Genomic DNA, 26,668 nt, shown 5'->3' with positions numbered 1-26,668 from the left:
GGTGAGGGTTCGGTGACCCCTCCTCAAGGGGGGGGGGTATTGTTGTGAATTCTGCTCCTGGGCTCCCTCCGGTGGTTGTAAGTGGCACTTTTGTGAAGTCTGCTCTTGGGCTCCCTCTTGTGGTTTCAAGTGGTATGGCTGCTCCTTGGAGTTAGCTGTTCTCCGCTGCCTCCACTTATCATCTCCTCTCTCGCCTATTTAAGCCTGGCTGTTCCTTCAGCTAGTGCCACTTGTAAATGGTTCCTGGTTGGATTCACATCTCTTTGGAGTTCCCTGTTATCCTGACTAGTTCAGCAAAGCTAAGTTTTTGCTTACTTTTTCTGTCCATAGTTTGTGGACTTGTCCATTCTGTGCTTTCTTTGTTTGTCCAGCATTATCAGTTTGAAGTATTTTCTGTCTTGCTGGAAGCTCTGGGAAGCAGAGTGACCCTCCACACCTTTAGTCAGGTGTGGAGATTTTTTGTTTACTCTGCGTGGATTTTTGTAGTGTTTTATACTGACCGCACAGTGTTCCATCCTGTCCTATCTATCAAGCTAGACTGGCCTCCTGTGCTCATCCTGGTTTCATTCTGTGTATGTCTTTTTCCTCTCCACTCACAGTCATTATTTGTGGGGGGCTAATCTATCCTTTGGGGATTTTCTCTGAGGCAAGATAGTTTTCCTGCTACTGTCTTCAGGGGTAGTTAGCTCTTAGGCTGTGACGAGATGCCTAGGGAGAGTTAGGAGCATTCCACGGCTGCTTCTAGTGTTGTGTTGAGCTTAGGGTCTGCGGTCAGTACAGTTACCACTTCCCTCAGAGCTCGTTCCATGTTGCTCCTAGACCACCGCTTCATAACACATGGGGTGGGCAAATCACGGGTATTGTGGGTAACCCTTTGTGCTGGTGGTTTTAATGGTGAATAGCAGGAAAATCCTGCTTGAGTGACTGATGACAGGTCAAATCTTTGGTTGATGGGTCTTTTGGGATCGGTGGGCAAATCGGGTCTCCAGCCAGGTCGGTTGGCTGTAAAGTCATCAGACAATCAGGCTGCTTGCTCTGGGGTGTCGGGCTACTGGTCGGCTACCCACTCTCGTATTTCTCGGGCCATTTTCTCTATAAGTTGCTCAAGCACTATCACGTCCCGAAGGGCAGTAGCAAAGTGGGCAGTCCTACTGTGGAGCCAGCAGTTGCACTATCGCTGGAGTTTATTGCCAAATTCTACATAGGAGACTACCTGGTGAGGCAATGTCCAGAACTTGGTGCAATATCTCTCAGGGGTAAAGATAAAAAGAGACAGCAAGGTGTCCTTAATAATTCCAAAATCTAGGCACTATTGAGGCCCAAGTGACTGGGCAGCATCCCGTGCCCGACCAGTCACACTAGCCCACAGGTATTTAGCCCAATCTGCTGTGGGCACCTGGTGCATCAGCATTAGAGTATAAAAATCTTGCAGATGTTCATCGGCTTCGGTGATGGACTCATTAAACACTGGCACATCTCTGTAGCGGAGCTGAGTTCTTTGTTGGGGGACTATCATGGTGGTAGGGGTACTGGAACTCCCCAAACTGATTCAGTAACACAAGCCCTTCTCCCACTTGAGGCACTAGGTCCCAATGCAACCAACAATACCTGGATTCAGGCTGCTGTGGACTGGGTTGATTCAAGACCAGCACTAGGTCCTTGCTCTGGCAATTCCTTTTGCTCCATCTCAGCAGTTTTTGTCATCCTCCAAGACATTTTGGGCATCCCAATGGACCAATTTCTTGATCAAATCTGACCAAGTGTCGATGGTACAGTATTCAATCCATCGAAGCTGGAACAGCTCCTGTAGTTGTTGTTTCTTGTTGCGGCTATACATCCACTCTGGTCTTCTTGGCAAGGCCAAGTTTGTGGGGTTGGACATGATGGCGTCTGGAATTACTACTACTCCTGAATTTTATATGGGCTTTCCCCTCAACATTTGGAGGTTTTTAGCCCTGCCTGTTTTAATTTTCTATTTTAGTCATGCACTAATAAAAAAATTATTTTTATTTATTAATATTTTTGTTGGAATCTCTTCTTGTCTGGTGGCAATTAGGCCACTAGCAGACATTTTTTGATGTATATTAATTGAAGTATCTGACAGTTATTTATTTTGGACATTCAGGTATTATCAAATAAAAATATACATTTTCAACAATTCAACGAACATGCTCGAACCCCATTGAATTAAATGACAGGCAAACCAAACACATAGACAACGCCTTCAGGGGGGCGAAAAGGTTACCAATACAGCTCAAATTAGGGGCAGATGTGGCACCCCAGAGTCCAGTTGCCATGGTGACATTGCCTCCCTCTGAAGGGTGATGTCATGTTTGGAAGCTCGAGACCCGACTTCAGGGAGCTGCTCTCTCTGGTCGGGAGGAGGAGTCCGTTTTAAGCTGTTAGTCAGAGGAGAGGAGGGAGAGAGGAGCAGAGACAAGGGTCCTAGGGAATTGCAGCTGCATCAGGGCTGACCCTGGAGTGGAGCGCTGACAAGTAGGATGCCAGAGTCCTTGGCTATGCGGGTGCTGTATGCCCTGACAGCCAAATCTGGAAAGCAGAGAATTGCAAGCTCTCTGGCCACACCGAACACCTGGAGGCACCGCAGCAGACCAAGAGTCGGGGCCGCTAGTGAACAGGCAGTGCCCAGTAGAGGTTCGCGCTGTCTGCCATAGAGGTCGAATCCAACAAGCAGGAGAGGGCAGGAGAGGGCCGCAGCTAGCTACAGGCAGCAGGGACCCGAAAATAGAGCGCAGCATGAAGACCTCCAACACCACCTTGCAAGGTGGACCCCATGAATGCTTCCAGGCAAGCCGGACTCCTGCTGTCATCTGTAACTGGTACCCTGGACTGCATGTTCATCTACCAAGAAGTAAAGGTAAAGAAAACCAGACTTTTCTGCATCCCTTGCTTATTCTCTGCACCCCAACGTTCAACACCACCTGAACCGACTGTTATGTCTACCCTGGGGCCCCGCTCTACCCGTGAGGAGCTGTACCACCTTTGCTGATTCACCATCGGCCCCAGTGGACCTGAACCGCAGAATCAGCCATCCCATGCCGAATACCACGGGTGGCGTCATGAATCATTCCCATATAAATTTTCCCCTTGCATTTTTATTGCATGCTCAGGGCCACGGAGTCGGGTCACGGCCCTATGACTTCCCCAAAGAACTGCCCAACCCGGTTCCAAGTACTCCACGGCCCTGGTGGGCGTTGCATCTTGGCATCACGAGCAAGATTTTGCAGCCCAGTACCACCGGGCCCTGTGTGCCATAAACTTTATTGAACTGTTTGGTAACTGCCATTATCATGCCATGCGAGAAGCAGAAAGGGTACAAAGAGAAGCCCTGCCCCTCGCTCTGACATCAACCGGCGGGAAACAGGAGGCCCCAACCCGGAACCCCTGTGTGCTTGATTCATCCTGCCTGGAGAGCGGCGGACTGATAAGCCAGCAGAAATACAGAACCTGGCTAAGGTTCGCTAGGGCTAAGGAAAATGTCCAACTTGGGTGGAGATCCAGCAGTGGCCGCAGCCCCCATAATGCCACTATAAATGCCGTACATACCAGGAGTGGCTTGGTTACTGCAATACTCAGGGGAATTGCACACCCTGAGCGATTTCAAGGAGAGACTATGTAGTTTATTTGAAGAGTATGCCCTGTCTGAGAGTCAAAAAATCAGCGTCCTCACTGTTCAGTTAACTGGTGCGGGCCAGAGGCAGGTAAAGACCTGGCTGGACACTGATAAAAGAACTGTCAAGCAAATATTGGCCAGGCTGAAGGACATCTTTGACACCCTCACTGCAGCAGAGATAAAAATTAGATTCTTTGTATGCAAACAAAGGGTGCAGGACAGTATACGGGACTATGCCCTTAATCTTCAGCAGGCGCTGCGGGCCATTAAAGGGTGTCTGTAACCCCCAGAATCGTATATGAGCTGCGGCCACTGGCATCAGGGGCTTATCTGCAGCATTCTGTAATGCTGATGAAGAGTTGTGGACAGCTCTCCAGGCTGAGTTTGATCAATGGCTTTCACTGCTAAACGTGCATCCAGGGAAGGCCATGTCTGATAACAGAGCGAACCTGGATGTAGCCCCATAGTGAGGCAAGCTCACACATGTGCCTTGCAGGGCTCATGTCCTCAACTTGGTGGTACAGCATTTTCTCCACTACTATCCTGGCCTGGGTGAGCTGCTTCAGAAAGCATGTAATCTGTGTGCTCATTTCCGCCATTCTCACCCCTCAGGTTATGAACTTGTATCGATACAGAGGTCTTTGTCCATGCCAGTTAACTAGTTGATATGCGATGTGCTGACATGGTGGAATTCCACTCTGCACATGTCGCAGCGAATATAGAAGCAGCAACCAGCCCTAAAGCAGTATGTCATGTCATATTAGCCTGGGTCAACGCAGTACGAACGTGGTGCATATCATGTTTACAGAGTGGGCACAGATTAACCCCTTTCTGACAATGGACATAATGATCCGTCCATTGGCCCTGGGCCTATTTGAACATGGAAGGATCATTACGTCATTGCGATCGCCATCTGGTCAGGTGTCGGCACGTACGAGATGGACAGAAGAGCTGCGCCTGCTGGGGATCGCTCATGAGGTAAGTATGTAAAAAGTTTTTTTCTCTTTATAAAATGAGTTAAATGGATGAGGGGGGTCTGCACATGATGAAAGGGGTCTTCACATGATGAAAGGGGGATCTATACATGTTGAAAGGGGGTCTGCACGTGATGAAAGGGGGGGTCTGCACATGATGAAAGGGAGGGGTCTGTGGAGCGCCCCCAGACACAGGGCCATGAGTTCTCGGTACCGGGCCTCTCTGGTTCGGTTCTGAGGCTGTCATGGTGGCTAGACCCGGTCCGCGACCCTGCTAAGGGGCGTCCAATAAAGGTGGTACAGTCTATCAGGGATTCGTGATGCCACCTGTGGTGTTCGGTCAGGGTGACCGACGCTGCTGCGGGGTCCGCTGGGGTGATGGAATGGCAGCTGGATGGTATATCTTCCCACAGGTGAAGTATGTCCCCAGGGCTTCCCAGTAAGGGGGATGGTGATGGTGTGGGGTGCAGAAAATAACGAGGACACAAGGTTGTAGTCTCTTTACCTCTTTACTGAAGACTTCAGGATCCGCAATCCAGAGCACGTTTAACAGGGCTTTCTGAGACCGGCCGGTCCGATGGGCACATGCAGAGTTCCCTGTAAGACTCATGCTGGTGTGGTAGTTGGAGGCAGATATATCTCGCCCAGGTGTTTGTCCTATGTGAATTAGGCCACTCAGTATCTTCAGGGTGCTAATGGGTTAATGATTGCAGGAATAAAAGATGACCAGCTGGGTGTTTCCAGTCTCTGCCTGGGGCACACAGATTGCCTGCCTGTGTGAGACAAACGTGAGTGAAGAGCTCTGCTCAAGAATTGTGTGATGTTAGCTGGGTGGGAGAAGCCCCCCCAGTTGTAGAGATAGCAACGTATTTGTTTAGTTAGTGCCGGACAGGCTAGGATTTATTTTTATGTTTTGTTTTTTGTATTGCTTTCACGTTAATAAATCTGACCTGAGGTCAGCCTGCTCAGAAACCTGCTGTACGCCTCAGATTCAATGCACAAACCACGTGTCCTTTGACCCCAGCAAAGGCGATCCCAGAGTGTTTTGTCACATTGTGGTGGAGAACGCGGGCATACCGTGGCACAGGCGACAGCATGGAAGACGTGGTGAAAGCCTTAGTACAGTCCACTGCCGTACAGCAGCAGGCCACTGCCGCACAGCACGAAGCTAATCGCTTGATGGCCGCACAGCTGAAGGAGTTACTGGACATGACGGTTGCAGACCGCCAACTTCTCCAACAGGTGGCGCAGCGCCTGGTGAGCATGCTTGACGCTGACCCGGAAGCAGAGTCCAGAAGGATCCATGTGAGTCGATACTGGCAAAAGCTGACTGCAGAAGATGACGTCGAGGCATACCTGACAACGTTTGAGCGGACGGCATTGAGAGGGAAGTGGCCGAAGGCACGATGGGCCAATTTGATTGCCCCATTTCTCTCCGGTGAGGCCCAAAAAGCTTACCATGATTTGGACCCGGAGGTCGCTCAGGACTTTGAGAAGCTGAAAGCTGAGATCCTGGCCCGGCTGGGTGTGACGACGGCTGTCCGTGCACAGAGGGTACATCAGTGGACATACCAGCAAGATAAACCGGCGCGGTCTCAGATGTTCGACCTGATCTACTTGACAAAGAAATGGCTGCAACCCGAGGTACTGACAATACCCGAAATAATCCAGCGGGTTGTCCTGGACAAGTACCTGAGAGTACTACCCCCAGCGCTGAAAAGGTGGGTGAGCCAAGGAAATCCCACGACAGCGTATCAACTTGTGGAGTTGGTCGAGCGTTATTCCGTGGCAGAAGGACTTCCCGACGACACCGCCAACCCCCGGTCTGTGCCTCCTCCTCGTGGAACCGGTAAGACTGTTCCAGGGACCACGGCTGAAGGAAAATCGCTTAAAACTGTGGGGGAGGAGTCCGGGACTGCTCGCACTCCGAGACCAAGAGTATTGGACGGTGGTCTCAGTAGGGGACCTGTTAGGTGTTTCCGCTGCCATGAGAAGGGTCATGTTTCTGCGAACTGTCCTGTTACCGCTGAACCCATGCAGTGCGACGTTATAGACTCTAGAAAACGCATGTCTTTGGTTACACAGCTAGTGAGTGTGAATGCGGGTCAAAATGATACAGTGAAACACCTGTGTGAATTATCTGTTGATGGGAAAAATGTTGTGGCATTACTAGACTCTGGAAGTGTGGTGACTCTGGTGAAAGCTAGTCTGGTGGCACTTCCGTCTGGTCCGTCTGACAAGTTTTCTGTGACGTGTGTGCATGGTGACACCCGCTCGTACTTAACAGCGGTCATATGGATTTCTACTCCCTATGGGTCAGTGCAGCACAAAGTGGGACTCGTCCTCGCATTGTTACAGGATGTAATCCTGGGCAGGGATTTTCCCTATTTCTGGCAGTTGTGGGAGAATCAGTTGCTCCTTCACAGTAGCTGTACCCGTGAATCTTCTCCCATGCCATCTGGAGGTCCCGAGTCCCTGGAGGAGACCCCACAGGAAGATGTTGCTGGGGAGGTTGGTGAATCTAACCTTCAGTACCCCTTCTCCGTCATGGCGGGGGAAACAGAGGAAACTGAGGAACCTCAGCGAGAGGCGGAGGCAGACAGCCATCCGGCACCCTGCCTGCCAGATTTGGGAGTCCAGGTGGATGACTTCCACAGCGAGCAAATGAAAGATCCTACCCTAACTCCGGCTAGGAAAAATGTAAAAATGATAGATGGGGTACCCGTAGAACCTGACACTAGGCTAGCGTACCCGTATATGGTTCTTGAAAATGATTTGCTCTACCAGGTAGAAAAAAAAGGGGAAGACACAGTGCAACGGTTAGTGGTACCCAAACCTTATCGGCGGAAGGTACTGGATTTGGCCCACGGACATATAATGGGGGGACATCTGGGGGTACAGAAAACCACAGAAAGGATATTGCATTGTTTTGTGTGGCCTGGAATACATTGTGATGTGCGTAACTATTGTGAGTCCTGTCCAGAGTGCCAAATCGCGGCCCCTAAATCTCAGTTCCGTAGCCCTTTGGTACCCCTTCCTATCATCGGGGTCCCTTTTGAGAGAATTGGGATGGATTTGGTTGGGCCCCTTCCCCGATCCGCACGTGGGCACCAACATATCCTCGTCATCATGGACTATGCCACTCGTTACCCGGAAGCCGTCCCTTTGCGTAACACAGCTACCAAGACAATCGCCAAGGAATTGGTACAAGTGTTTAGTCGGGTGGGAATTCCAAAACAGATACTCACCGACCAGGGGACTCCCTTTATGTCGAGGGTAATGAAGGAGCTCTGCAGGCTCTTACAAATAGACCCGTTGCGTACGTCTGTCTATCACCCTCAAACAGATGGCCTGGTTGAGCGCTTCAACAAAACCTTAAAACAGATGCTCCGGAAGGCGATAGACAAAGATGGGAAGAACTGGGATTACTTGTTACCCTATTTGCTGTTTGCCATTAGGGAAGTTCCCCAGTCTTCCACAGGGTTTTCGCCTTTCGAACTGTTGTACGCCCGTCGTCCCCGGGGACTGCTGGACGTCGCAAAAGAAACCTGGGAAGGTCAAGTCACGCCCTTTAAAACGGTGATCGACCATGTAACACAAATGCAGGATCGTATTGCCGCTGTCATGCCCATTGTTAGGGACCATATGTTACAGGCCCAGAGGCAAAGTTATGATAGAGGCGCTAAGGTCCGTACATTTGCACCCGGCGATAGGGTGTTGGTCCTAATCCCTACGGTGGATAGTAAATTCCTGGCGAAATGGCAGGGCCCATTTGAGGTCCGAGAAAGAGTTGGTGAAGTGAACTATAAAGTGTACCAGCCGGGTAAGAGAAAACCGGAACAGATTTATCATGTGAATCTGATAAAATCCTGGAAAGACCGCTCTGCCCTAACGGTGGATCTGCCCCGTCCGGTTTGTTCACCTACTGTACCAGAGGTGCAGGTTGCTGAGACTCTCTCAGAACGACAAAAATCTGAGGTTAAGCAATTTTTGTTACAGAACCAACAGTTTTTCTCCGAAAAACCTGGCCGGACTAAGTTGGTGAAACATGAGATTGTCACAGAGCCTGGCGTCACTGTTCATGTGAAGCCCTACCGGATTCCGGAAACCCGCCGTGAAGCCGTCTCCCGGGAAGTGATGGCAATGTTGGACTTAGGAGTCATTGAGGAGTCACACAGCGCCTGGTCCAGTCCAATTGTGTTGATACCTAAACCGGATGGCTCCATCCGGTTTTGTAATGACTTTAGGAAACTGAATGCAGTTTCTAAATTTGATGCGTACCCTATGCCCCGGGTCGATGAGTTGATCGACCGGCTTGGTAAAGCCCGATACATTACGACCCTGGATTTAACAAAGGGGTACTGGCAGATTCCTCTGGCCGAGGCGGCCAGAGAGAAGACGGCATTTGCTACACCGGAAGGTCTGTTCCAGTATGTCTATATGCCGTTTGGACTTCACGGAGCTCCCGCAACGTTCCAGAGATTGATGGATCGAGTCTTGAGGCCTCACAGACAGTACGCTTCTGCCTACCTGGATGACATCGTAATATACAGCATGGACTGGGAAACTCATCTCCAGAAGGTACAAGCGGTGATTGATGACCTGCGAGATGCAGGTTTAACGGCAAACCCCAAGAAATGCCACATCGGCCTTGAAGAAGCCCGATACTTGGGCTACGTGATTGGCCGAGGAGTGGTTAAACCCCAGATCGACAAAATACAGGCAATTCAGGGCTGGCCACAACCAGTGAACAAGAAACAAGTGCAGGCTTTCCTGGGGATTGCCGGCTATTATCGCCGGTTCATACCCAATTTTGCAGCCATGGCTACTCCCTTGACGGATCTTACCAAGGGGAAGGGTTCCGTCATGGTAAAATGGACCTAAGCTGCTGAAGAAGCCTTCCACAGCCTGAAACGGGCTTTGTGCTCTCAGCCCGTACTAGTGACTCCTGATTTCAGCAGCGAGTTTGTGGTACAAACTGATGCCTCTGATACTGGTGTCGGAGCTGTACTTTCCCAGGTGAGGGACGGAGTCGAACACCCGGTCCTCTATCTCAGTCGGAAACTGAATGTACATGAGCAGAGGTATGCGGTGGTTGAAAAAGAGTGCCTAGCCATTAAATGGGCTCTCGACTCCCTCAAGTATTACCTGGCAGGTAGGAAGTTTAGGCTGGTCACAGACCATGCCCCTCTCAAGTGGATGCACCTCCTCAAGGACCGTAATAGTCGGGTAACCCGGTGGTTCCTTGCCCTGCAGGCTTACTCTTTTACGGTGGAGCACTGACCTGGGGTGCAGATGGGAAACGCCGATGCCCTATCCCGAGTGCACTGTTTCAAAAGTGTTCTTGCTCGACCGGAGTGGTCTGAGCAAGGGGGGGATATGTAAGACTCATGCTGGTGTGGTAGTTGGAGGCAGATATATCTCGCCCAGGTGTTTGTCCTATGTGAATTAGGCCACTCAGTATCTTCAGGGTGCTAATGGGTTAATGATTGCAGGAATAAAAGATGACCAGCTGGGTGTTTCCAGTCTCTGCCTGGGGCACACAGATTGCCTGCCTGTGTGAGACAAACGTGAGTGAAGAGCTCTGCTCAAGAATTGTGTGATGTTAGCTGGGTGGGAGAAGCCCCCCCAGTTGTAGAGATAGCAACGTATTTGTTTAGTTAGTGCCGGACAGGCTAGGATTTATTTTTATGTTTTGTTTTTTGTGTTGCTTTCACGTTAATAAATCTGACCTGAGGTCAGCCTGCTCAGAAACCTGCTGTACGCCTCAGATTCAATGCACAAACCACGTGTCCTTTGACCCCAGCAAAGGCGATCCCAGAGTGTTTTGTCACATCCCTTTGCAGGTGGAAATCAGTGCCTACCACTAGCGCCTGTGTGTTGTAGTGCTACCCTGCTGAGCATTCGGAATAGTCCTCACATCTGCTGTTCTCGTTCATTCGTTCTTTCTAATTCTCTCTCGCTTGTTCCAGATGTTACTAGTTTCTCGTCCCCCCAGGTATGTTATGGCTAGGACGCACCCGTATGATGGGAAGGCTCGGAGCTCTTCCGGGACCCTAGAGACGCCCCTCTCCACGTGTTGCCCCCTATGGTTTCGTAGGAAATTTAAGGTAGACAGCCAACCTATAATTAACTGAAAAAAAGAGAAAATGGTTGCTGTGCAGCCCTAGCCGCCATAAGCCAATCAGAGGCGACGCACCTGACAAGGGCCGTCAATCAGCTGGCTATAATTAACTGTCCTGCAGAGTTCGAAGTAAGGCCTAGAGTCAGTTACTCCCACGGTGTTCTGGCCACTGGCTACGCGCCTCAGTAGGATGTTGCCTCGGTCTCACGGCACGACTCCTACTGGCTCTCCTTTATGCTTGATCTCGTGTCTCACTGTTCCACAATATCCTTCCCTTCGTGTCACTTTCTTAGGATACCACTGCGGGATGTGCAGGCGTGGTTCCGTAACGTTCTGCTCTGTTCGCTAGGCACCTGCCAGGTTCCCACGCCTGAAGGGGACCCCCCTGTGTCTTCTCCCTGCAACACCCCCTGCCACGGGATGTTGCCTGAATCCAACCCAGTCAGCTTCTGACTAACTTCCTATCCAACCCCTAGTTTTAACAGTGTGAGGAGTGGCCCAATAAATAAAGCCTTTTTCTCCCCCTAGTGGCCGGAGTGTGAAGTGTAATGTGTGCTGGTGATACCTGGTCAGTAGAATTCCTTCAGTGCCATCAGACGTACCATCACTCCCCTTAGTGGCAGAGTGTCATACTGCAACGACCAGATCTCTGGGGCGCTGCACTCCCCCCCGGTTAAATCCAGTACTCCTGGACTGGGAAGAAGAACAACAATACATTTCAGCAAAAGACATACAAAATTTTTGAAATGCTTAAAACAAGTAAATAGAACAATGCTTCCCTTTATGGGAGGTGAGGACACTTGAACGTTACAAACAAAAACATAACATAAGGCCCTAAAATTCCTAGTGGCAGCCCTGTGTGCACAAGAGGGGTGCGTGGGCGAATGCCGCCAGGTGTCAGCTGTTTCTGACAGCTGACACCTGGCACTAGGCGCCAGGAGTGGTCACAGACCGCTCTCAGCACTTTAACCCACAAAATACTGCGATTCAACATGATCTAAAGTATGTACCTTTCTTGGGCAGCTGCGGGCTACTATTTTTAGGCTGTGGGGTCAATATCCATGGCCCCTTACCATTCTGAGAATATCAGCCCCCAGCTGTGAACTTTAGCAAGGCTGGTTGTCAAAAATGGGGGGACCCATGCCATTTTGTTAAATTATTTAAATAATTATAAATTTAATGTAAATTAATTTAAAGATAACAGCTGAGAGTTGCAGCCCCCAGCTTTGAGTTTTGCATGGCTGGTTATAGAAAATACAGATACAGGTTAAATATAGGCTATAGCAATAAATTTATAGTGCAGGTGGCGGCTGATGAATACCCTATCAGCCGCTCCTGTTGTCACTGTTATTATCACTTAAATGTAACTCTCATCACTCTCCCCTACTCACGCCGATCACCGGCAGAGCAGGGGAGAATGATGAGACGTGTTCAGCACGCTGCACCGGGGAACGGCGCTTACTGTAATGCTTCTTCCCCAGTGCCGATGCATGTCATATGGAATACATCAATGTGTGTTGTGCATATGCACATGTGCGGGATGTTTTGTGGCCCGTGCTGACATAAAAAAAATGTACATGTCAGCTTTTTTGCCCACGGACACATGGTCTGTGGAAACACGCTAACATGTGCCAAGACTAGTGTTGAGTGATACCTTCCGATATCGGAAAGTATCGGAATCGGATTGGATCGGCCGATATTCAAAAAATATCGGATATCGCCGATACCGATACCCGATCCCAATGCAAGTCAATGGAACCAAAATATCGGAATTAAAATAAACCCTTTCTTTCCTTGTAGGTTCATTCTACATGAAGGAAAACAACTAAGAATAATGCAGGATGTATTTGGGGAGGTGGCGGAGACATTAAAGTCATAGAGGTTTAGCCCAATCAAATAGAATAGCATGATTTTTTTTTTTTTTTTAAAGACATTCGGAGTGACAAAGATATTGACTATGCAAATTTTTTTTTTATTTTGTCAGATATTGATGTTTCACTATTCCACGCCCTTCCCCTTCTTTTTTTTTTACTTTTCCCACACTTTCATCTTCATCATCATCAGCATCTTTGGCATCAACTTCTTCTTCACCTTATTCATCTTCTTCTTCATCTTCTACCTATTTTTTTATTACATTCTTCATATTCATTTTATTCAACTATTATTATTCTTCCTATTCTACTTCATCATATTCTCATTTGAGACAGGCATTCCCGAAGTTGTTATCTATAAATGTTTGAAGATTACACCTTCCGTTCTGCCAGTCACAAAAGTTACATTTGTCCGCGTTCAGTTTGGCCTGCAGCATCAGGCTTTATCCAGGGGCACCACAAGGAGGAACGGACTCACCCCCATACACTGCTTAGTCTTCTTCTGCATATAATTTAGATAATATCTTTTGCTCTGATATTAAGTGTTATGCTTAATGTTCTTCTGCTCTTTGTTCTGCAGCCTCTTGTTCTTCTGCTTCTCGGTCTTCCATGTCGTCGTCTCCAGGGTCGTCGTCTCCAGGGTCGCCGTCTCCACCGTCGTCGTCTCCGCCGTCGTCGTCATCGGGGTGGTCTTCAGGGTCGTCATCTCCAGGGTCGTCGTCATCTCAGTGGTTGTCGTCTCTGTTGTTGTCGTCATCTTAGGGGAGGTCTTCCGGGTCGTCGTCTTTAGGGTCTTCAACTTGGAAATGTAGCAGAAGGTATAAGAAGGCTGAGAAAATGCTGAGAACCAGCTGATGGAACTGGAACTCGGATGGCTACCCGAAGGTCCAAGAGCCAATGGAACTACCGAGGACCAGCTGACGTTACTGGAACCCGGTTACTAAGCAGGAGGTACCCGTGCTAAAAAGCACTACCAAGGACCGCCTGACGTTGGCGGAACTCGGATACCCAGAAGGAGGCACCTAAGCCAAAGGCTCTGCCCGGAACCAGCTGACGTTACTGGAACCAGGATGGGGAGCAGAAGGTACAAGAGCAAAAGACACTGCCGAGAACCAGCTGACGGTACTGGATCCCGGATGGGTAGCCGAAGGTCCAAGAGCCAATGGAACTACCGAGGACCAGCTGACGTTACTGGAACGCGGTTACTAAGCAGGAGGTACCCGTGCCTGAAAGCACTACCAAGGACCACCTGACGTTGGTGGAACTCGGATACCCAGAAGGAGGCACCTAAGCCAAAGGCTCTGCCCAGAACGAGCTGACGGTACTGGAACCAGGATGGGGAGCAGAAGGTAAAAGAGCAAAAGACACTGCCGAGAACCAGCTGACGGTACTGGAACCCGGATGCGTTGGCCAACTGTGCAAGAGCCAATGGCACGACCGAGGACCAGCTGACGGTGCTGGAACCCGGTTACTAAGCTGTAGGTACCCGCGCTTAAAAGCACTACCAAGGACCGCCTGGCGTTGGCGGAACTCGGATACCCAGAAGGAAGCACCTAAGCCAAAGGCTCTGCCTGGAACCAGCTGACGGTGCTGGAACCAGGATGTGGACCAGAAGGTCCACAGGAGAGGAGAGAACAGCTAGGCCGCGAGGCTGCCGCAGTTACCGAACACCAACAGTCCTACAGGGGGAGCTTGGCCTACTGGCACTACAGAACCAGCCTTGATTGCCAATTCCCGCAGCCCACATAGGAAGGTCCTAAACTGGAGGCACCATGGAGTTGGCTAACCCGGCCGCAACACGACGGGACAACGTATAGGCGTGTAAGTGACCTTGACACTACCCGGAACCAGCTGACGGTGCTGGAACCAGGCTGGGCAAGAGGGAGTACCCGTGACAAAGACACTGCCGAGAACCAGCTGACGGTGCTGGAACCCGGATGCGTTGCCTATTCAAGATTGTCTTCCTAGAGCCCCAACTAGCGGAGTTGGAGCAAAGGGTAAGCAGGGAGAGCAGAGTGTAGGCCGAAGCCTGCACTGGAGGCAGCTTTGTGTCTGCGTTGCGTTTGCAGGACACGTTGCCGGCTACACAGCGGGGGAACAGCTGGCGTTGCTGAACCCCACTGACACATTGGCTGGTGTTTTTCTCTGTGCAGCTAGCACTTCTGGGCAAAAACTGGCGGTGTTAGAGCCCAGGGTCTGCAGGAGGAGCAGAGTGTAGGCCGAAGCCTATGTGAACCAATTTCAAAGGTAACCTTTAACCCACCCTCAGGTGTTACAATTTAGAAGAGCCACACCTTGTGCAGCAGTAATGCTCCACAAGTGAAAGGTTGCTCTTTAAATTTTGCTCATTGCACACGCTGAATGAAACACGTACACAATTTTGCCCATTATACAGTAAGACTGTATTGGAGGCGTGACTTGTGTTTTTAAGGAGACGCAGCACAGGCACCCAAAACTAACGCCTTGGTGCTGGGCGCAGCCTCCTGAGCGTTGTTATTTGCTGTACAGGAGTCTGCGCTCTTGTTATCCCTTGGCCATGCCCTGTTAGCGCTGCTCATCTTATGACCTAATTTCATGTTGGCTGGTGGGGTTAACGATGGCCATGAATCCCAGACCCACAGTGTCTTTTCATAAAGTCACAGTGCGGGGCTGGGATTCGTGGCCTTGTGCAGTCAATATCTTCGCCGCTCACACATGTCCTTACACCTGCTTCAGACTTGGCGGCCTCTGCTGATCCCTTATCGCATGCCGTGGCCATGAGGCCGCACAGTCTGAAGAAGGCGGAAGGAGGGGAGTGAAGACAGGGGAAGATATGCACTGCTCGTGCCCATCAATCACACCCTCGCAGTCAAAATATATCAGACAACGAGGAGCGTTGTGTCGGGCAGGGCGGACGCACAGGCACAGGCAGCCAACCAATGATGTCAGAAGACGGCCAGCGTTACCAATGGGGGTGCTGTGTGTCATTTAAAAAGGAGAATCACACCTCAGGGACAGTGTAATGGTCTCTAATGAGACACATTGTGTACGTGTTGAGTTCGACGTGGGCAAGGAGAAAAAGTCAGCCACCTTGTACAAATGCAGCATTACTGCTGTACAAGGTGGCTGTTATACATATAAACACCTGGGGGGAGACAGGGTCCCTTTAACCCTTCATGACCTTGGGATTTTTCGTTTTTCCGTGTTCGTTTTTCACTCCCCTCCTTCCCAGAGCCATAACTTTTTTATTTTTCCGTCAATTTGGCCATGTGAGGGCATATTTTTTGCGGGACGAGTTGTACATTTGAACGACGTCATTGGTTTTAGCATGTCGTGTACTAGAAAACAGGAAAAAAATTCCAAGTGCGGTGAAATTGCAAAATAAGTGCAATCCCACACTAGTTTTTTGTTTGGCTTTTTTGCTAGGTTCACTAAATGCTAAAACTGACCTGCCATTATGATTCTCCAGGTCATTACGAGTTCATAGACACCTAACATGACTAGGTTATTTTTTATCTAAGTGGTGAAAACAAAATTCCAAACTTTGCTAAAAAAAAAAAAAAATTGCGCCATTTTCCGATACCCGTAGCGTCTCCATTTTTCATGATCAGGGATCGGTTGAAGGCTTTTTTTTTGCGTGCCGAGATGACGTTTTTAATGATAGCATTTTGGTGCTGATACGTTCTTTTGATCGCCGTTATTGCATTTTAACCCCTTCCCGACCCATGACGCCACGTAGGCGTCATGAAAGTCGGTGCCAATCCGACCCATGACGCCTATGCGGCGTCATGAAAAGATCGCGTCCCTGCAGGCCGGGTGAAAGGGTTAACTCCCATTTCACCCGATCTGCAGGGACAGGGGGAGTGGTAGTTTAGCCCAGGGGGGGGTGGCTTCACCCCCTCGTGGCTACGATCGCTCTGATTGGCTGTTGAAAGTGAAACTGCCAATCAGAGCGATTTGTAATATTTCACCTATTATAACGGGTGAAATATTACAATCCAGCCATGGCCGATGCTGAAATATCATCGGCCATGGCTGGAAATACTAATGTGCCCCCACCCCACCCCACCGATCGCCCCCGCAGCCCCCCGATCTGGCCGGTACACTGCTCCGGCTCCCCTCCGTCCAGTGCTCCGCTCCCCCCCCGTGCTCTTGTCCGCTCCCCCCGTGCTCCAATCACCCCCCCGTGCTCCAATCACCCCCCCTGCACTCCGATCCACCCCCCCGGTGCTCCGTTCCACCCCCCCGTGCTCCATTCCAGCCCCCCCGTGCTCCATTCCAGCCCCCTCGTGCTCCGTTCCACTCCTCCCGCGCTCCGATTCCCCCCCCGTGCTCCGATCCCCCCCCCCGTGCTCCGATCCCCCCCCCGTGGACCCCCCCACCCCATCATACTTACCGATCCAGCCGGGGTCCCGTCCGTCTTCTCCCTGGGCGCCGCCATCTTCCAAAATGGCGGGCGCATGTGCAGTGCGCCCGCCGAATCTGCCGGCCGGCAGATTCGTTCCAAAGTGCATTTTGATCACTGAGATATAATCTATCTCAGTGATCAAAATAGGGTTAGGGTTTCGGTATGTGCACACGTATTCTGGTCCTCTGCGGATTTTTCCGCTGCGGATTTGATAAATCCGCAGTGCTAAACCGCTGCGGATTTATCGCGGATTTACCGCGTTTTTTTCTGCGCATTTCACTGCGGTTTTACAACTGCGATTTTCTATTGGAGCAGTTGTAAAACCGCTGCGGAATCCGCACAAAAGAAGTGACATGCTGCGGAATGTAAACCGCTGCGTTTCCGTGCAGTTTTTCCGCAGCATGTGTACAGCGATTTTTGTTTCCCATAGGTTTACATTGAACTGTAAACTCATGGGAAACTGCTGCGGATCCGCAGCGTTTTCCGCAGCGTGTGCACATACCTTTAGAATTAGGCTATGTGCACACGGTGCGGATTTGGCTGCGGATTCGCAGCAGTGTTCCATCAGGTTTTCAGTACCATGTAAACATATGAAAAACCAAATCCGCTGTGCCCATGGTGCGGAAAATACCACGCGGAAACGCTGCGTTGTATTTTCCGCAGCATGTCAATTCTTTGTGCGGATTCCGCGGCGTTTTACACCTGTTCCTCAATAGGAATCCGCAGGTGAAATCCGCACAAAAAACACTGGAAATCCGCGGAAAATCCGCAGGTAAAACGCAGTGCCTTTTACCCGCGGATTTTTCAAAAATGGTGCGGAAATATCTCACACGAATCCGCAACGTGGGCACATAGCCTTAGGGTTAGGGTTGGAATTAGGGTTGTGGTTAGGGTTAGGGGTGTGTTGGGGTTAGGGTTGTGGTTAGGGGTGTGTTGCGGTTAGGGTTGTGATTAGGGTTATGGCTACAGTTGGGATTAGAGTTAGGGGTGTGTTGGGGTTAGTGTTGGAGGTAGAATTGAGGGGTTACCACTAGGGTTGAGCGAAACGGGTCGAACATTTTCAAAAGTCGCCGACTTTTGGCTAAGTCGGGGTTTCATGAAACCCGATCCGACCCCTGTGCGGGGTCGGCCATGCGGTACGCGACTTTCGCGCCAAAGTCGCGTTTCAATGACGCGAAAAGCGCCATTTCTCAGCCAATGAAGGTAAACGCAGAGTGTGGGCAGCGTGATGACATAGGTCCTGGTCCCCACCATCTTTGAGAAGGGCATTGCAGTGATTGGCTTGCTGTCTGCGACGTCACAGGGGCTATAAAGAGGCGTTCCCGCCGACCGCCATCTTACTGCTGCTGATCTGAGCTTAGGGAGAGGTTGCTGCCGCTTTGTCAGAAGCAGGGATAGCGTTAGGCAGGGTCCATTAACCACAAAACCGCTTGTGCTGCAGCGATTTGCACTGTCCAACACCACCCTCGGTGTGCAGGGACAGTGGAAGTTTTTTTTTTTTTTTCCCCCTCAGCGCTGTAGCTCATTGGGCTGCCCTAGAAGGCTCCCTGATAGCTGCATTGCTGTGTGTACGCCGCTGTGCAAACCAACTGCTTTTTTCAAAGCACAAATCCTCTTGTTCCTTCCTTTCTGCACAGCTATCTTTTTTGTTTGTCCACACTTTTTATTTGATTTGTGCATCAGTCCACTCCTTATTGCTGCCTGCCATACCTGGCTGAGATTACTGCAGGCAGGGAGATAGTAATTGTAGGACATTCCCTGTTTTTTTTTTTTTTTGGTGGGAGATTAAGATTGGCAATTTGGCATTTCTGCTAGAGTGCCATCCCTGTGTGTGCCATCTCTCTCACATAGTGGGCCATAGAAAGCCTTTTCATTTTTCTGTATTTTTTTTTGTGGGGTGTATAAATTCTCCCTGATAAAAATACAGTGGGAGATTAATATTAGCCTTTGGGCTTGTGTGCCAGTCCTGAGTGTGCCATCTCTCTCACAAATAGTGGGCCATAGAAAGCCTATTTAATTTTTTTTTGGGTTTTATAAATTTTCCCTGAAAAAAGGGAGATTAATATTGGCCTCTGGGCTTGTGTGCCAGTTGTGAGCGTGCCATCTGTGCCAGCCCTGAGCGTGCCATCTCTCTCACAAATAGTGGGCCATAGAAAGCCTATTTAATTTTTTTTTGGGTTTTATAAATTTTCCCTGAAAAAAGGGAGATTAATATTGGCCTCTGGGCTTGTGTGCCAGTTGTGAGCATGCCATCTGTGCCAGCCCTGAGCGTGCCATCTCTCTCACAAATAGTGGGCCATAGAAAGCCTATTTAATTTTTTTTTTTGGTTTTATAAATTCTCCCTGAAAAAAAGGGAGATTAATATTGGCCTCTGGGGTTGTGTGCCAGTTGTGAGCGTGCCATCTGTGCCAGTCCTGAGCGTGCCATCTCTCTCACAAATAGTGGGCCATAGAAAGCCTATTTAATTTTTTTTTTGGTTTTATAAATTTTCCCTGAAAAAAGGGAGATTAATATTGGCCTCTGGGCTTGTGTGCCAGTTGTGAGCGTGCCATCTGTGCCAGTTGTGAGCGTGCCATCTCTCTCACAAATAGTGGGCCATAGAAAGCCTATTTAATTTTTTTTTTGGTTTTATAAATTTTCCCTGAAAAAAGGGAGATTAATATTGGCCTCTGGGCTTGTGTGCCAGTTGTGAGCGTGCCATCTGTGCCAGTCCTGAGCGTGCCATCTCTCTCACAAATAGTGGGCCATAGAAAGCCTATTTAATTTTTTTTTTGGTTTTATAAATTCTCCCTGAAAAAAAGGGAGATTAATATTGGCCTCTGGGCTTGTGTGCCAGTTGTGAGCGTGCCATCTGTGCCAGTCCTGAGCGTGCCATCTCTCTCACAAATAGTGGGCCATAGAAAGCCTATTTAAATATTTTTTTGGTTTTATAAATTCTCCCAGAAAAAAAGGGAGATTAATATTGGCCTCTGGGCTTCTGTGCCAGTCCTGAGCGTGCCATCTGTGCCAGTCCTGAGCGTGCCATCTCTCTCACAAATAGTGGGCCATAGAAAGCCTATTTAAATATTTTTTTGGTTTTATAAATTCTCCCAGAAAAAAAGGGAGATTAATATTGGCCTCTGGGCTTGTGTGCCAGTTGTGAGCGTGCCATCTGTGCCAGTCCTGAGCGTGCCATCTCTCTCACAAATAGTGGGCCATAGAAAGCCTATTTAATTTTTTTTTTGGTTTTATAAATTCTCCCTGAAAAAAAGGGAGATTAATATTGGCCTCTGGGCTTGTGTGCCAGTTGTGAGCGTGCCATCTGTGCCAGTCCTGAGCGTGCCATCTCTCTCACAAATAGTGGGCCATAGAAAGCCTATTTTTTTTTTTTGGGGGGTTTTAGAAATTCTCCCTGAAAAAAAAAGGGAGATTAATATTGCCCTTTGGGCTTGTGTGCCAGTACTAAGCGTGCCATCTCTCTCTCTCTCTCTCTCAGTCAGTGGGCCATAGAACGCCTATTTTTGGTTTTATTTGTTTTCTAAATTCTCCCTGAAAAAATCATTATATTTTATTTGGTTTCTAAATTCTTCCTGATAAAATCATATTTTTTTTATTATTTTTTTTCTAAAGTCTCCCTGAAAAAAACAAAACAAAAAAAAAATCAAACAAAAAAAACAGTGGGGGATTAATATTGGCCTTTCTGCTTGTGTGCCAGTCTTGACTCCTGTGTGCGTCATCTCTCACTCAGTGGGCCATAGAACGCCTATTTTTTGTTTTATTAGTTTTATAAATTCTCCCTGAAAAAATCATTTTATTTTATTTGGTTTCTAAATTCTTCCTGATAAAATCATATTCTTTTTATTATTTTTTTTTCTAAAGTCTCCCTGAAAAAAAAAAAAAAAAAACAGTGGGAGATTAATATTGGCCTTTCTGCTTGTGTGCCAGTCTTGACTCCTGTGTGCGTCATCTCTCAGTCAGTGGGCCATAGAACGCCTATTTTTGGTTTTATTTGTTTTATAAATTCTTCCTGAAAAAATCATTTTATTTTATTTGGTTTCTAAATTCTTCCTGATAAAATCATATTTTTTTTATTATTTTTTTTTCTAAAGTCTCCCTGAAAAAAAAAAAAAAAAACAACCAAAAAAAACAGTGGGAGATTAATATTGGCCTTTCTGCTTGTGTGCCAGTCTTGACTCCTGGGTGTGCCATCTCTCTCTCTCTCTCTCTCTCTCTCCAATTGTGGTCCATAGAAAGCCTATATTTTTTTTCCTTGATTTGGGTTCCAAAATCTACCAGAGAAAATAACTACATCAATCATTGGTAGAAAAATATTGGCCTCTGGGCTTGTGTGCCACTCCTGACTCCTGTGTGCGTCATCTCTCAGTCAGTGGGCCATAGAACGCCTATTTTTGTTTTTATTTGTTTTATAAATTCTCCCTGAAAAAATCATTTTATTTTATTTGGTTTCTAAATTCTTCCTGATAAAATCATATTTTTTTTATTATTTTTTTTTCTAAAGTCTCCCTGAAAAAAAAAAAAAAAAAAACAGTGGGAGATTAATATTGGCCTTTCTGCTTGTGTGCCAGTCTTGACTCCTGTGTGCGTCATCTCTCAGTCAGTGGGCCATAGAACGCCTATTTTTGGTTTTATTTGTTTTATAAATTCTTCCTGAAAAAATCATTTTATTTTATTTGGTTTCTAAATTCTTCCTGATAAAATCATATTTTTTTTATTATTTTTTTTTCTAAAGTCTCCCTGAAAAAAAAAAAAAAAACAACCAAAAAAAACAGTGGGAGATTAATATTGGCCTTTCTGCTTGTGTGCCAGTCTTGACTCCTGGGTGTGCCATCTCTCTCTCTCTCTCTCTCTCTCTCTCCAATTGTGGTCCATAGAAAGCCTATATTTTTTTTCCTTGATTTGGGTTCCAACATCTACCAGAGAAAATAACTCCATCAATCATTGGTAGAAAAATATTGGCCTCTGGGCTTGTGTGCCACTCCTGATTCCTGTGTGCGTCATCTCTCACTCAGTGGCCCATAGAAAGCATATAGTTTGTTACATTTGTTTTCTAAATTCTCCCTGCAAAAATCTATTTTTTTTTTTTTTTTGGTGTTTCTAAAGTGTTCCTGAAAAAAATAAAAATAAAAAAAAAATAATAGTGTGACATTAATATTAACATTTGTGCTTCAGTGACAGTCCTGCGTGTGGGGCATCTCTCTAATTTGCAGCCACCAAAAACAGAGTGTGTAACATTGGGCCTGATTTTCGCTGTGGTCTCACCAACCTGTAAAGGGGTAGCTAAATCATACTGAAGTTATAGCTCACCGTGTAAGTTGTGTGACTGCTAGTGTTGAGCATTCCGATACCGCAAGTATCGGGTATCGGCCGATATTTGCGGTATCGGAATTCCGATACCGAATTCCGATACTTCCCGCGTATCGGATACCGGAATCGGAAGTTCCCAGAATTCAAATTGAACGCAGCAGCCAATGAGGAATGAATGAAAGTGTGGGCACATCCTGTTTAGCATGGTGGGCATGTAAGTACTGGCAAGGCTTGGATTGGCTGCTGAAATGATGTCACTCTGCACTATAAAAAAGCGCTGCCGCCATTTTGCGCTCACTCTGCTGTGATTTCAGTTAGGGACAGGACGCTGTGTTCTAACTGAGGGCCAGTTGAGCTAGCTAATTGCTTTATTTTCCTTTCCAAAGGCTAATTTAGCAAAACGCTGTGTGTTCTTCACTGTTCACCTTGCTCTTGCCTTGCAGCGCTGTTTTAACAGCGTTCTGCAAGGTCTCTGTGTGTGTGTGTGTGTGCAGCTCACTCTGTAGTCTGTGTGCAGCCATATACCCGGTTGTATTCAGCTCAGGGGGGGTTCACACTGCCTCACACAGTTGTTCTTTTTTGCTCTTAGTGCAGCCTGCTGCACATTTTTTCTCAAATTTCCTATTAGTGTTTTTCCACCAGTCTCCAGCTCTATTGTGGAAAAACACTACATAGGATAACCTAGAGGGGGGTTTTTGGGCCTTGCAGCGCCGTTTACGGCTGTCTGCACGGTCTCCGTGTGAGCCCAGCTCGCCCTGTAGTCTGTGTGCAGCCATAGCCGGTTGGATTCAGCTCAGGGTTCGTTACTGGCTCATACCTTGAGAAAAATTTTCCTTTTTTTCAAATAGTGCAGCCTGTTTAAAATTTGAAAAAAAAAATTCCTATTAGTGTCTTTCCACTCGTATCCAGCTAAATAGTGGAAAAACACTATATAGGATAACCTAGAGGAGGGTTTTTTGGCCTTGCAGCGCCGTTTACGGCTGTCTGCACGGTCTCCGTGTGAGCCCAGCTCGCCCTGTAGTCTGTGTGCAGCCATAGCCGGTTGGATTCAGCTCAGGGTTCGTTACTGGCTCATACCTTGAGAAAAATTTTCCTTTTTTTCAAATAGTGCAGCCTGTTTAAAATTTGAAAAAAAAAATTCCTATTAGTGTCTTTCCACTCGTATCCAGCTAAATAGTGGAAAAACACTATATAGGATAACCTAGAGGAGGGTTTTTTGGCCTTGCAGCGCCGTTTACGGCTGTCTGCACGGTCTCCGTGTGAGCCCAGCTCGCCCTGTAGTCTGTGTGCAGCCATAGCCGGTTGGATTCAGCTCAGGGTTCGTTACTGGCTCATACCTTGAGAAAAATTTTCCTTTTTTTCAAATAGTGCAGCCTGTTTAAAATTTGAAAAAAAAAATTCCTATTAGTGTCTTTCCACTCGTATCCAGCTAAATAGTGGAAAAACACTATATAGGATAACCTAGAGGAGGGTTTTTTGGCCTTGCAGCGCCGTTTACGGCTGTCTGCACGGTCTCCGTGTGAGCCCAGCTCGCCCTGTAGTCTGTGTGCAGCCATAGCCGGTTGGATTCAGCTCAGGGTGCGTTACTGCCTCATACCTTGAAAAACAATTTCCTTTTTTTCAAATAGTGCAGCCAGTTTAAAATTTGAAAAAAAAAATTCCTATTAGTGTCTTTCCACTTGTATCCAGCTAAATAGTGGAAAAACACTATATAGGATAACCTAGAGGAGGGTTTCTTGGCCTTGCAGCGCCGTTTACGGCTGTCTGCACGGTCTCCGTGTGATTTAAACTAGCTCTGTAGCCCGATCTGCACCAAAAAAAAGGTTAAGTTCACCAAACACAACTTACACTTGTGTAGGCCACATTTGAAAAATAATAAAGTTTAGTCCACAATTTACAACATTAGTGTTTCTTACACCTGTTAGGAGGAGCATTACAGGAATAAGCACACTAAGGCCTTAGTACTTTTCTGCTTATCTTTATCTGTCAACCAAGATGAAGAGGGCAGGGAGTAAGGCACGTGGGCGTGGGCGCGGAGCAGGGAGAGGAGCAGGGAGAGGACGTGGTGATTCTGTGCCTGCTGCGGGCGCCGGTGACTCGTCGTCACTCAGTTTCAGCAGGGAACAGTCCTTCATGCGCAGCTTTGTCGGAGAGCGCCGTGCACCGCTGCTGCGTGAAGACCAAATTGAAGCCGTTGTCGGGTGGATGGCAGCTAACGCCTCGGCATCGACTTCAGTTAGTGCCACATCCTCTCAGGCACAGAGCACTGGAGAGCAGCCATCTGTCTCTTCACCACCTGCCAAATTGGCCAGGCAGTCAGAGAGCCCAGGACAGGAGCCGTCTCTACTTCTGTTCTCTGAATCTCTTGGCTTGGAAACAGGGGGCCAGCCAAGCAGCATTGGAGAAATGGAAGAAGAGGCAGTGTGCAGTGATGCCCAAAAGCTTTATCTCTCTGACTCTGAAGAGGCAGGTGGGCCAGTGCCTCCGGTGACCACAGCGCAGTACGCATCTGATGATGAAACTCAGGTGCCGCTTTCTCGTGCGTACTGTGCTGCTGAGACTACCCAGGAGGAGCAGTTGGTGGCAGAGGGTAGTGGAGATGATGAGGTCCTTGACCCATCGTGGCGTGAGGAACAGGAAGGTGGTGGGAGCAGCTCAGAGGAAGAGCTTCCTCTTACGGGCCAAAGAGGGAGAGGGAGGGGGAAGACTGCGGAGCCTGTAGCCTCCACTTTGGCACCCGTTAGGAGCCTGTCTCTTTCCAAAGCCAAAAAGGGCGCTCCCAAGACTTGCAGTGCCTGGTCCTTTTTTGACACAGTTGCAGATGACATTTGTTTTGTCAAATGCAAGCTGTGTCATCATAAAGTAAAAAGAGGGAAAAATGTCAGCAACCTCAATACCACAAATATGTGGAAACATGTGCGGACCAGGCACGCGGTGGAGTTACAGAAACACACTGAAGATGTAGGCCAACCAACAGCGGCAGCTACCACCTCTTCAGCTCGTGTTGCCTCTTCCTCCAGCTCACGCACAGCTGGTTTGGCTTCCTCCCAGAGACCTTGTGTAATTCCACCCACAGCACCACCTTCCCAGTCATCCTCACACTCCCAGTCTACTCTACAGCCATCGGTAGTACAGGCATGGGAGAAAAGGCGGGCATTCTCGGCCAACCACCCCCGAGCACAGGCTCTGAATGCAGGCATTGCCAAACTGTTGTCCCTGGAAATGCTCTCGTTCAGGCTGGTGGAGACTGACAGCTTCCGTGACTTGATGGCATTGGCAGTCCCACAGTACAAGGTGCCCAGCCGCTTTTACTTCAGCAGGCAGGCTGTCCCTGCCCTGCACAGGCATGTTGAGGCAAACATAAAACATGCGCTACTGAACGCCGTCAGTAGCAAGGTCCACCTCACCACCGATGCGTGGACCAGTCAGCATGGACAGGGGCGATATGTTTCCCTCACTGCCCATTGGGTTAATGTTGTTGAGCCAGGTACAGATCGTGCGAGTGGCGCAGGACGTGTCCTGCCCACTCCAAGGATTGCAGGAATCCAGTCTGTACGCATCGACTCCTCCTCTTACACCAGTTCCTCTGATTCCTCTCTGCAGGATCCGTCACAGTCCACCCCCACATGGACCCGTGAACGTTTACCTATGACCGACATGAGCACAGCCGTGGCCAAACGTCAGCAGGCCGTCTTGAAACTAGTTTCATTGGGGCATCGAAGCCACACAGCGCAGGAGCTCTGGAATGCCATAAAGCAGGAGAGCGATGTGTGGTTACTGCCAGCGAATCTCCAGCCAGGCATGGTAGTGTGTGACAATGGCCGAAATCTGGTGGCAGCTTTGGCCCTTGGCAACCTCACTCACATCCCATGTCTGGCACATGTGCTCAATTTGGTTGTGCAGAGTTTTCTGAGGGACTATCCGGATCTTGATGCCCTGCTGCACAAGGTCCGCCTAGAGTGTGCTCACTTGCGGCGTTCCAGCTTGGCCAGATCCCGCATTGCTGCTCTGCAGCGCCGATTCCGCCTTCCGGAACACCGCATCATATGTGACCTACCTACCCGGTGGAATTCCACGTTACATATGTTGGAGCGGTTGTGTGAGCAGCAGCAAGCAGTTATGGAGTACCAGCTGCATCAGGCGCAAAGAAGTCGCAGTCAGCGCCGATCAGACTTCACAACCACAGAGTGGGCCACTATGAAGGACGTCTGCCAGGTTTTGCGTCCTTTTGATTATTCCACGCGGATGGCAAGTGCAGATGATGCACTAGTCAGCATGACTGTCCCCCTTATCTGCCTGCTTCAGCAAACTTTGCAAGGGTTAAGGGATGATGTGGTGGAAGAGGTGGAGGATGAGGAGTCACCTTTTCCATC

Source organism: Ranitomeya imitator, chromosome 6, assembly GCF_032444005.1.
Source record: "Ranitomeya imitator isolate aRanImi1 chromosome 6, aRanImi1.pri, whole genome shotgun sequence".
NCBI lineage: Eukaryota > Metazoa > Chordata > Amphibia > Anura > Dendrobatidae > Ranitomeya > Ranitomeya imitator.
This window is presented reverse-complemented; position numbering follows the sequence as displayed.